The sequence below is a fragment of the Saimiri boliviensis genome, chromosome X (genome assembly GCF_048565385.1).
Source record: "Saimiri boliviensis isolate mSaiBol1 chromosome X, mSaiBol1.pri, whole genome shotgun sequence".
NCBI classification, from domain to species: domain Eukaryota; kingdom Metazoa; phylum Chordata; class Mammalia; order Primates; family Cebidae; genus Saimiri; species Saimiri boliviensis.
The window spans coordinates 21,027,100-21,038,789 of NC_133470.1; the positions used below are offsets into that span (position 1 = coordinate 21,027,100).

The 11,690-nt window shown below is 44.4% G+C and overlaps 1 protein-coding gene across 1 annotated transcript in view; it reads right to left on the reverse strand.

The window, feature by feature from the left end:
* The window catches only part of KLHL15 (kelch like family member 15), a 48,377-nt gene extending 39,609 nt beyond the window's left edge, over positions 1–8,768 (reverse strand). The window contains exon 1 of the mRNA XM_003924089.4: positions 8,312–8,768. The gene's annotated coding sequence lies outside the window, so the exon portion shown is untranslated. The remainder of the gene's footprint in view (positions 1–8,311) is intronic.
* Between the last annotated feature and the right edge of the window lie 2,922 nt (positions 8,769–11,690).

The window sequence follows — 11,690 nt, forward strand, 5'->3', positions numbered from 1 at the left end:
GTCCAAGAGTGATGTCATGGAAAACAGCTTCCCTAGCCTTTAGAGATTGGATCCAATGAGAATTCTAGGAAAAGCCTCTATTGGGGAATAAAACCCCAAATCTTCCAAATTCTAGTCTAATATGAAATCACAAATACTGTAACGTTAGCCTTTTAGTTCCTCAAAAGAATTATACAACCAAACTAAATATCTGGAAGGTCTTGCTGTTAGGACACAGATTTCCTGGAAATCGTTAAAGTCTATGATATATATCATTAACTAAATTCAAAGATCTTATCAGAGACAAAAGGATAAACTTTTCTATCCATTCTTATATGTTTCAGCAATTCAGCCCAATGAGCTTTAAGGATCTCACAACATATTTTGCCTTTCCTAATTCCTTGCTTCCAAAGTTAAAATTTCCAATTCTGAAAAGGCCTTCTACTTTTGGACCAGCAGCAATACAATATATACCCTTGGCAGAGATGAACTGTGAGAGCCTTTCCAATGATTCTTAAAATGACAATAATCTTATGTTACTCTCTCCCTTGGTCCTGCTGTTCCTTGAAAACCAGCTATACTCCCAGCATAATGCCTCTCCACCCGCTGTTGCCTCTGCCAGGATCACATTATCCCCATATATATATGGTTCCCTTAGGGTCTTTGGTGTCAGTGTCATTTCAGTGAGCCTTCCTCAAACACCGTCTTTTAAAGTTGCAAAACCCCATATGCCCCATCAACCAGATAATCCCCGTGCGCCTCTGGTTTATTTTTCTCTGCAGTCTATTAAAACGGCAATACAGGCTATCCATTTTACTTAATTTCCTTTCTACTTCAATTTTTTTTGTCAGTTTTACTTCACTGACTGTTGTTATCTCTAGCACCTAAAACAGTGTTTGGCACATAGTAAGTGCTTAATTAAATTTGTTAGAGGAACAGATCGATTTAATCCTCAGAACGTTCCATATTGTGTATCCACCCCTGACTTAAAGATAAGAACATCAAGCTCACAGAGATTACGTAACTGGCCCAAGGATATAATGATTAGCAAATGAAGTTGGGGTCCACCTGACTTCAGAGCCGGGCTGATTATAACCACTGTTCTACAATGCCTCAGCCACAGCTCAATCTTTCATCTCTCTTCAATTATTTAAAAAAAAAAAAAAAAAAAAAGCCACATGCTATGGCACTCCAGTTCAGAGAAAACAGATGCTAATACAGTAGTCCACCTCCTTAAAACTAAAGATTCATTCCCTAGCTTTTAGAGACTGGATCCAGTGACCCCGACCAAGGTGACTCACGACTATACTCCCAGCACTTCGGAGGTCAAGGCCGGTGGATCATCTGAGGTCAGGAGTTCCAGACGAGCCTGGTAAACACGGTGAAATTCTGTCTCTACTAAAAATATGAAACTTAGCCGGGCATACTGGCAGGCGCCTGTAATCCCAGCTACTCGGGAGGTTGAGGCAGGAGAATCCCTCGAGCCGGGAGGTGGAGGTTGCAATGAGCCGAGATCAGGCCCCTGCACCACAGCCTGGGTGACAGACAGAGACAATGTCTTAAAAAAACAAGAAACAAAACAGAGAGACTGGACCCAGTAAGAATTCTAAGAAAAGCCTCCACCGAGGAATAAAACCTCAAATCTTCTAAGTCCTAGTCTAACATGAAATTCAGAAATTCTAATCTAGTCGTATAATTTGGAGAAAACATATGCTAATAAAGTAGTTCACCACCTCTAAGCTAAAGATTCCTTCCCTAGCCTTTACAGACTGGATCCAGTGAGAATTGTAGAAAAAGCCTCTACTGGGGAATAAAACCCCAAATCTTCTAAGTCCTAGTCTAACATGAAATTCAGAAATTCTAATCTAGCACTCCAATTCAGAGAAAACAGATGGTAATCAAGTAGTTCACCACCTCTAACCTAAAGATTCATTCCCTAGCTTTTAGAGACTGCATCTAGTGAGAATTTTTTAAAAAGCCTCTATTGTGGAGGGGGAAACCCCAAATCTTCAAAGTTCTGGTCTAACAAGAAATTCAGAAATTCTAGTCTAGAACTCCAATTCAGAGAAAATAGATGCTAATAAAGTAGTCCACCGCCTCTAAGCTAAAGATACTGGAGCCAGTGAGAATTCTAAGAAAAGCCTTTATTGGAGAATAAAACCCCAAATCTTCTAAGTCCAACTCTAACATGAAATTTGGAAATTCTACTCTAGCACTCCAATGAAGAGAAAATAGATGTTAATAAAGTAGTCCACCTCTAAGCTAAATATTCATTCCCTAGCCTTTAAAGACTGGATCCAGTGAGAATTTTAGAAAAAGCCACTATTGGGAATAAAACCCCAAATCTTCTAAGTCCTATTCTAACATGAAACTCAGAAATTCTAGTCTAGCACTCCGAGTACACAGATGCTAATAAAGTAGTCCACCACCTCTAAGCTAAAGATACGGGAACCACTGAGAATTCTAGGAAAAGCTTTTATTGGAGAATAAAACCCCAAATCTTCTAAGTCCAACTCTTAACATGAAATTTGGAAATTCTAATCTAGCACTCCAATTCAGAGAACACAGATGCTAACAAAGTAGTCCACCACCTCTAAGCTAAAGATACCGGAACCAGTGAGAATTCTAGGAAAAGCCTCTATTGGAGAATAAAACCCCAAATCTTCTAAGTCCTAGTATAACTGGAAATTCAGAAATTGTAATCTAGCACTATAATTTGGAGAACACAGATACTAATAAAGTAGTCCACCATCTCCAAGCTAAAGATTCATTCCCTAGACTTTAGAGACTGGACCCAGTGAGAATCCTAGGAAAAGCCTCTATTGGGGAATAAAACTCCAAACCTTCTAAGTTCTGGTCTAACATGAAATTCTGAAATTCTAATCTAGCACTCCAATTCAAAGAACACAGACGCTAATAAAGTAGTTCGCCACATCTAACCTAAAGATTCATTCCCGAGCATTTAGAGACTGGATCCAATGAGAATTCTAAAAAAAAAAAAAAAAAAAAAAAAAAAAAACCCTCTATTGGAGAAGGAGAAAAACCCAAATCTTCTAAGTCCTAGTCTAACCTAAAATTTAGAAATTGTAATCTAGTACTGTAATTCGGAGAACACAGATGCTAATAAAGTAGTTCACCGCCTTTGAGCTAAAGATTCATTACCCAGCCTTTAGAGACTGGATCCAGTGAGAATTCTAGAAAAAGCCTCTATGGGGGGGCGGGAACCCTCAAATGTTCAAACCCAAATCTTCTAAGTTCTGGTCTAACATGAAATTCAGAAATTCTAATCTAGCACTCCAATTGAGAGAAAACAGATGCTAATAATATAAGTAGTTCACCACCTCTAAGCTAAAGATTCATTCCCTAGTCTTTAGAGACTGAAGAGAGTGACAATTCTAAATAAAAAACCCTGTATTTCGGGTGAGGGGGGAATCCAAATAATCTAAGTCCTAGTCTAACCTGAAATTTAGAAATTGTAATCTAGCAGTCTAAATCAGAGAAAACATGTTAATAAAGTAGTCCACCACCTCTAACCTAAATATTCATTCCCTAGCCTTTAGAGACTCGGTCCAGTGAGAATTCTAGAAAAACCCTCTACTGGGGAAGCAAATCCAAAATCTCCTAAGTCCTAGTCTAACATGAAATGTAGAAATTGTAATCTAGCACTATAACTCAGAGAAAACAGATGCTAATAAAGTAGTTCACCGCCTTTAAGCTAAAGATTCATTTCCTAGCCTTTAGAGAATGGAAACAGTGAGAATTCTAGAAAAAGCCTCTACTGGGGGGGAAAAAAACCCCAAATGTTCAAACCCAAATCTTCTAAGTTCAGGTCTAACATGAAATTCAGAAATTCTAATCTAGCACTCCAATTGGGAGAACACGATGCTAATAAAGTAGTTCACTACCTCTAAGCTAAATAGTCATTCCCTAGCCTGTAGAGACTGGAAACAGTGAGAATTTTAGAAAAAGCCTCTATTAAGGGGGAAAAACCCCAAATCTTCTAAGTCCTAGTCTAATATGAAATTCAGAAATTCTAATCTAGCAGTATAATTCGGAGAACAGAGATGCTAATAAAGTAGTTCACCACCTCTAAACTAAAGATTCCTTCCCTAGGCTTTAGAGACTGGATTCAGTGAAAATTCTAGGCAAAGCCTCTATTGGGTGGGGGGAACCCCAAATGTTCAAACCCAAATCCTCTAAGTTCTGGTCTAACATGAAATTCAGAAATTCTAGTCTAGCACTCAAATCAGAGAAAATAGATGCTAATAAAGTAGTTCACCACCTCTAAGCTAAAGATTCCCTGGCCTTTACAGACTGAATCCAGTGAGAATTCTAACAAAAAACCCTGTATTGGGGAGGGGGGAAAAACCCAAATCATCATCTTTTTTTTTTTTTTTTTTGAGATGGAGTTTCACTCTTGTTACTCAGGCTGGAGTGCAATGGCGCGATCTCGGCTCACCACAACCTCCGCCTCCTGGGTTCAGGCAATTCTCCTGCCTCAGCCTTCTGAGTAGCTGGGATTACAGGCACGCGCCACCACGCCCGGCTAGTTTTTTGTATTTTTAGTAGAGAGGGGGTTTCGCCATGTTGACCAGGATGGTCTCGATCTCCTGACCTCGTGATCCACCCGCCTCGGCCTCCCAAAGTGCTGGGATTACAGGCGTGAGCCACCGCGCCCGGCAAAACACAAATCTTCTAAGTCCTAGTCTAACATGAAATTCGGAAATTTTTTTTTTTTTTTTTTTTTTTTTTGAGACGGAGTTTCGCTCTTGTTACCCAGGCTGGTGTGCAATGGCGCGATCTCGGCTCACCGCAACCTCCGCCTCCTGGGTTCAGGCAATTCTCCTGCCTCAGCCTCCTGATTAGCTGGGATTACAGGCACGCGCCACCATGCCCAGCCAATTTTTTGTATTTTTAGTAGAGACGGGGTTTCACCATGTTGACCAGGATGGTCTCGATCTCTTGACCTCGTGATCCACCCGCCTCGGCCTCCCAAAGTGCTGGGATTTACAGGCGTGAGCCACCGCGCCTGGCCGAAATTCAGAAATTCTAATGTGGCACTCCAATTCAGAGAAAACAGATGTTAATAAAGTAGTCCACCACCTCTTAAGCTAAATAGTCATTCCCTAGCCTTTAGAGATTGGATCCAGTGAGAATTCTAGAAAAAAGCCTCTATTGGGGAAGAAAAAAACCCAAATCTTCTAAGTCCTAGTTTAACATGAAATTCAGAAATTGTAATCTAGCAGTATAATTCGGAGAAAACAGATGCTAATAAAGTAGTTCACCACCTCTAAGCCAAAGATTCCCTTTCTAGCCTTTAGAGACTGGAAACAGTGAGAAAAAGCCTCTATTGGGCGGCGGGGGGGGGGGGGGGGGCGGGTACAAACCCCAAATGTTCAAACCCAAACTTCTAACTTCTGGTCTAACATGAAATTCAGAATTCTAATCTAGCACTCCAATTCAGAGAACACAGACGCTAATAAAGTAGTTCACCACCTCTAAGCTAAAGATTCATTCCCTAGCCTTTAGAGACTGGATCCAGTGAGAATTCTAGAAAAAGCCTCGATTGGGGGTGGGAGGGGAACCCAAATCTTCAAACCCAAATCCTCTAAGTTCTGGTCTAACATGAAATTCGGAAATTCTAGTCTAGCACTCCAAGTCAGAGAAAATGGATGCCAGTAAAGTAGTCCACCTCCTCTAAACTAAAGATTCATTCTCTTCACAGTTAGCGTTATTCACTCTCAGAACATTTGCCCTGGGAAAGGCCACGCTTGACAACAGGGCACCTATAGCATTTGCGGGGACTGTCGTTCAAAATCAGGGGAAAATGTCGTTAAAGGTTGGGCGGTGGCCGGGTGCGCCTGTAATCCCAGAAGTTCGGAAGGCAAAGGATGTTGGAACACTTGATGTCAGGAGTTCCGAGACCAGCCTGGCTAACACGGTGTGTTTCTACTAAAAATACAAAAATTAGTCAGACATGGTGACGCGCACCTGCAGTCCGAGCTACCTGGAAGGCTGAGGCAGGAGAATCGCTTGAACCCGGGAGGCGGAGGTTGCATTGCGCCAACATGGCGGCATTGCACTGAGATCCCGCCATTGCACTCCAGTCTCGACGACAGAGCGATACTTTGTCTAAAAAGAAACAGGCTGGGTGTGCCAGCTTCCGCCCGTTAATTCCAGAACTTTGGGGGTCCGAGACGGGAGGATCACTTGAGTCGAGGAGTTTGAGACCAACCTGGCCAAGGTGGCGAAACCCCGTCTCTACTAAAAATACAAAAACTAGCCGAGCGTGGTGGCACACACCTGTAGTCCCAGCTACTAGGGAGGCTGAGGCGGGAGAATCGCTTGAACCCAGGAGGCGGAGGTTTCAGTGCGCGGAGATTGCGCCATTGCACTCCAGCCTGGGCGACAGAGCCAGATTCCGTCTCAAAAAAAGGAAAAAAAAAAAAAGTCATTATGGGTGTTAAAATATAAAGCTTCTTCCTTTCTTCTGTATCTCTCGTCTGTTTCACAGTGTCTTTTAAATTTGAAGTTTGATGTCGTTCGGAGTAAAGGAAAATTAAAAATTTAAATTAGCATGAATTTTACCATTCACCCTGATACCGTACAACCCCAGTTTTACATGCAGACTATTAAACCAAGTGTGGGGCCCTTCTGAACATCCAAGCAGCCAAGCCTGCCCTGATCAAGGTTGGGTTTCCGAGATAACCCGACTCAAGGTAGAGGAAGGTCAAATCTTGAAATTCCCAATAAAGCAATGATTTGCCAGAATTCTATCTTCAAGTTAAGTGAAAAATCCAATGTATAAAAGCAGCCACTTTGAAGTAGGCTCTTCCTTTTACTATGTTAATCCTACCCATCTTCTATTATTCTGCCTTTTTACAAGACAGAAAAGTATACTCTGAAAGACAACTGGTATTGGACTAGAGGATTATACATTTTAATAAAACATCTCTACTCAAAACCACTTGTTAGCTAAAAATAACAGTATACCCAAAAAATGCTTCTTTTTCACTTTTTGTGGACCACTTAAGCCAAACCATACTACGTTTTTGATGTGCCAAGTAAGAATGATCCATACTGATCTGTTACACATCTAAATTCTGGCAAAATACATTCCATTTCAAACCACAAATATTTACTCACCTATTCTTTCCCTAAACTAATCAGCAATGAAAAGTGCAAACTAACGTCCTTTACCACTGATATACGTGACTCTAAGCACCTACTAAGTGCTGTGGTGATTAAAAATGAGAATCAACTTATCTATTAGTTTAAGTGCTAAAAAGTTGAAATGTTCTGTACATTTCTAGATCAAGGATTACTGAAACATGAATGCATTAGAAAGCTCTTCAAAAACAATTTTCAAATTAGTAAATGTAGTCAAGCACCCTGTTCCCTAGATAAGAAAAACAGACACAAAATTAGGGCATATAAGTCTGCAAGGCATTTTCTAAATTACAACTTAATCAGATTAAAAAACGCAAACAAATTCGGAAATTAGAAAAGGCTAAGCAAGTGTAAGGTGTTAACTAAATATTCGGAGTAAGAAAAGGGGCCTAAAGCGGCCTAGAACGATAAAAAGCAAAGCCCCTATAGTAACGTTACGTTTGACTTAAAGAATACCGTTATTTAAATAAGCAGTTAGCACTTGGTAGGAGGAAGGCCAAACAACGTGACTATTATAAATCTATGGATTCACAGCACTGTTTTACTATTATTCCGTACTTATTTGCTGATATTCATAATATAGAAATAAAGACGCAGCAACAGTTAGCCACTACATTAACCACTCTAGCAAAGGTTGCTTTAAAAAACGGCCTTGCATTCTTAGAACACTCTACAGTTAAGGATTATTTTCACATATATGACCTCATATAGTCCTCTCAACCCTGAGAGGTTGGCAGTACCGACTATATTTCATAGATAAGAAACAGGCTTGGTACGCGATTTTTTCTCAGAGTCACCCAAGTCGAACCCAGACCTTCCAATTCCTAGTTTTATGCCTCGCATTCCGCGTAGTTCTATTTCAGGCATAAATAGAATTGTTAAAGGGAAGGAACGGGTTAGGGAAAAAATAATCATGGTACCTGCAGCTGTGTGCTGCAAAAAATGGCTGAATTATGCTTCTTCCTTTTTCTTTCTCGCTCTCTCCGGGAAAAAGAAATTACATTTCAAACAATTTAAGTAAACTCAAAGACAAATGAGGTCCCGGCGTCTACCAAATGTTTGACTCGGGTCCGTACAGAGACGGCCGGCGAATTCGTGCCTAGCTCGGGGTCGCGGGCGAAGCCCCGGCTCCGCAGGCCGGCGACCGGGGGCGGCTACGTACCTCGGGGGGTCCTGTCCAACCTCTAGTGGACGGCAGTCTGCATTAGGAAGAACGGGGCCGGCAGGCCGATGGGTGGGCGGTCGGGCGCCGGGAAGGCACTCGGCAGGCTTCTCGGACGTCTACGAGCGGCCGCTCGCGGCCCGAGCCGGGTCGCTCCGGCGGGGCACAAGTGTGCTCGCCTGCAGCCCCCTCTGAGTAAGTCCTGGGAAAGAAGACAGCTCTGAGTCGCGAAACCAGACAGTCGGGCTCCACACGAGGCGGCGCGGCGTCGGGGCCCGGACTGGCCTTGCCAACCCCGGGGTCTTTGCAGCACCCGGCGGGGCTAGGCGAAGGAACCGACTGGGGCCGCGGGCGGAGGAAAGGGCTGGGGGGCAGCGGGCAGAGAGAGAAGCACCAGCGGTCGCAGCGTCAACGACGGCGTCTCCGGGCTTCTGCCCCGAAGCGCGCCGAGCCTCGGGATCACCCACGCCGGGGGTGGAGGAAGGCGGGAAGGGGGCGGGAAAGGGGCGGGGCGTGCAGGGCCACGAGCCGGGGGCCGCTCCGGGCCGCGCGCCCCCTGCGGGCCGCGGGAGCCGCCCGGGGCCCGCCCAGGGAGGCGGGGCTGCCTGGCACGGGCTCCTCGTGCGCGGTCGTCTAGACGCGGAAGCCCGCCACACTAGGAGAGCGGGGGGAGGGTGGAAAGCCGGGTGGGGAGCGGGGAGTTGGCCCGGGAGGCCCCCTCGGCCCCTGCTGGCGCCCCGAGGGGGCCAGCGCGCGGCCTGGCGGGTGTTTACCTTCCCCCTGGTAGAGCGCCAATGCCGCCATCTTTCAGCCCAAAGCGCGTCACTTCCGGCGCCACGGGAGCGGGAGCGGGTGTGGGAACGGGGGGAGGGGGGCGGGTAGGGCTGTCCCGCGCCCGCTGCGCCCCGCGTCCCGGCCGCCGGCCCGCCACGCCAGCGGTGCCCCACTGAGGAAAACAGGCGACCGGGCGTCGGGGCTCCGGGCTCGGCCCGACGCAGCTTCCCCTGCGGCGCCGCCGTCGGGGCTGAGGACGCTCAGCTGTCCTCGTCCCTTGCAGCGGTCCCTCTCCCCCTGCACGAGCGCTGGGCCCGGAGCCACTGCGGTGCGCCCATCCTCGACAAGTTAAGGGCTAGGAAGCCAGGAAAGTGTCTTTTTGCATCTTTACCACGGTGGGGGTGGGGGAATCGGGGACAGCGTGTAGGGAGCTTTGCCATTACTACCTGTTATAAAAGTGACTAGATCTGCGCCAAATGACATCATTTTTGTAAGGCAACTTGCAGTGGATTATTGCGTCACTGTCCACTTGGCTCACTGCACAACAATTACACGTTTCAGAAATCGATTTCCCAGGGGTGGGAAAATTAATAAAAATGGCATGTCTGCACTACCCGGAGAAATGCCGGATCTAAAAAAGCTGTTCTGTCTCTACTTGCGTCAAAATAATCAAGAACGAACATTCAGAGGGCAGTGATATTTTTTTGTTCATTTTTAACACATCAGCTATAGAATTCTAGCTAATAGTTTTTAAATTTAACCTTTTCTTGACTTAAGAATATAAAACTAGACTATAGGACTGTTTTGTCAATTTATTATGGAATATCTTTGTGGGAAAAGTGTAGGTGACGGAAATGCACGGTTGGAAGCCCGTGGTTCTACAATTAACCTTAAATTAGGGCATCCATTGCCCATTGCTGATCCTAAACTGGGGTATTTCGGCTTCCCCCACCCCCACCCCCCGCCGCCATTTTCTCTCTAGACCAATATCCCGATGAACTTTCCGTGAGATATGTCGCTGAAAGCGATCATTATCTCTTTCTAGCAAACTTGAACGTGCCATCTTTCCCAAGAGGCCAAAATAGCACACGGTGTACTGTTTTGCTGAAGTAGACTACTTCGTGGGAAAGATAACAGAATCACCTCAGTCTTTTGGAAATAAGCTTCCTTATTATGATTTGAACTATAACAAGCTTTAAAAAACTGTAAGACACTGAAATTCCCAAGTTGTTCACACATTCTTTCCATCTTTTCCAATAGCTCCTTTAAGATATTTCTGTTCATTATTTTAAAATCCTTGCTTGCTGTATTTGTATCTATTAATATACGACAAATTACCCCAGAATTTATTCCCTTAACACAAATTTTTAAAAACCATAAAGTAAACTTTTAAAATGCATACATTCAACTTCTGAATATTTAAATTTTCATACGTTATTCCCGAACATCTAAACGCTTGATTTTTGATTTTTGTACATTAACCAACAGACATACATTTTCATCTATACATTACTATGTGGCACTGACCTGTCTAACGAGAGGCTTCTGTTCTTGATTCAGGCAGGAGCTGAAATGTTTCTGCGTTCTGTGTAGCAGGTATAAATGTAGTGAGTGATGTCATAAGCCATTGTGTGATAATCATGCCCGCCCCCCGGCCCTCCCTTATGTTGACATTACAAGGTCTCATACGTGGAATTTCAAATGTGCTTTTTTGAATATTTATTGTAGTTTCTGAAACTGGGCTGGGTCTTTCAATCAATCTAGACATTTACTGTATAAACCACCCCCCAAAGTTATATTTAATTATTTAATCAATGATGCCTCTTTCACTTTTATTTCTTATTTTATTATTATTATTATTATTATTATTATTGTTATTATTATTTTTGAGATGGTCTCACTCTCCGCCAGGCTAGAGGGCAGAGGCGCCATCATGGCTCACTGCAACCTTGTCCTCCCGAGCTCAAGCGATTCTTCCACTTCAGCCTCCCGAGTAGCTGGGACCACAGGTGTGCCCCACCATGCTTGGCTAACTTTTCTGTTTTTTGTAGAGACGGGGTTTGGCCATGTTGCCCAGCATGGTCGCAGACTCCTGGGCTCAAGCGATCCGCCCGCATCGGCCTCCCAAAGTGTTGAGAGTACAGGCGTGAGCGCTCGGGCGCTGAGGAGTTTGAGACCAGCCGGGGCAATGTGGCAAGACCCTCAATCTCAATCAAAAATTAAAAATTAAAAAGTAGTGTGTAAAATATATAGAAAGATGTAGTACCTTAAGAAAACATTCTGAAGCTGGGCGCGGTGGCTCAAGCCTGTAATCCCAGCACTTTGGGAGGCCGAGGCGGGTGGATTACGAGGTCAAGAGATCGAGACCATCCTGGTCAACATGGTGAAACCCCGTCTCTACTAAAGTGCAAAAAATTAGCTGGGCATGGTGGTGCGTGCCTGTAATCCCAGCTACTCAGGAGGCTGAGGCAGGAGAGTCCCTTGAACCTGGGAGGCGGAGGTTGCAGTGAGCCAAGATGGCGCCACTGTACTCCAGCCTGGGTGACAGAGCAAAAACTCCGTCTCAAAAAAATAAAAAAGAAAGAAAAATAAATTCTAACTTTTC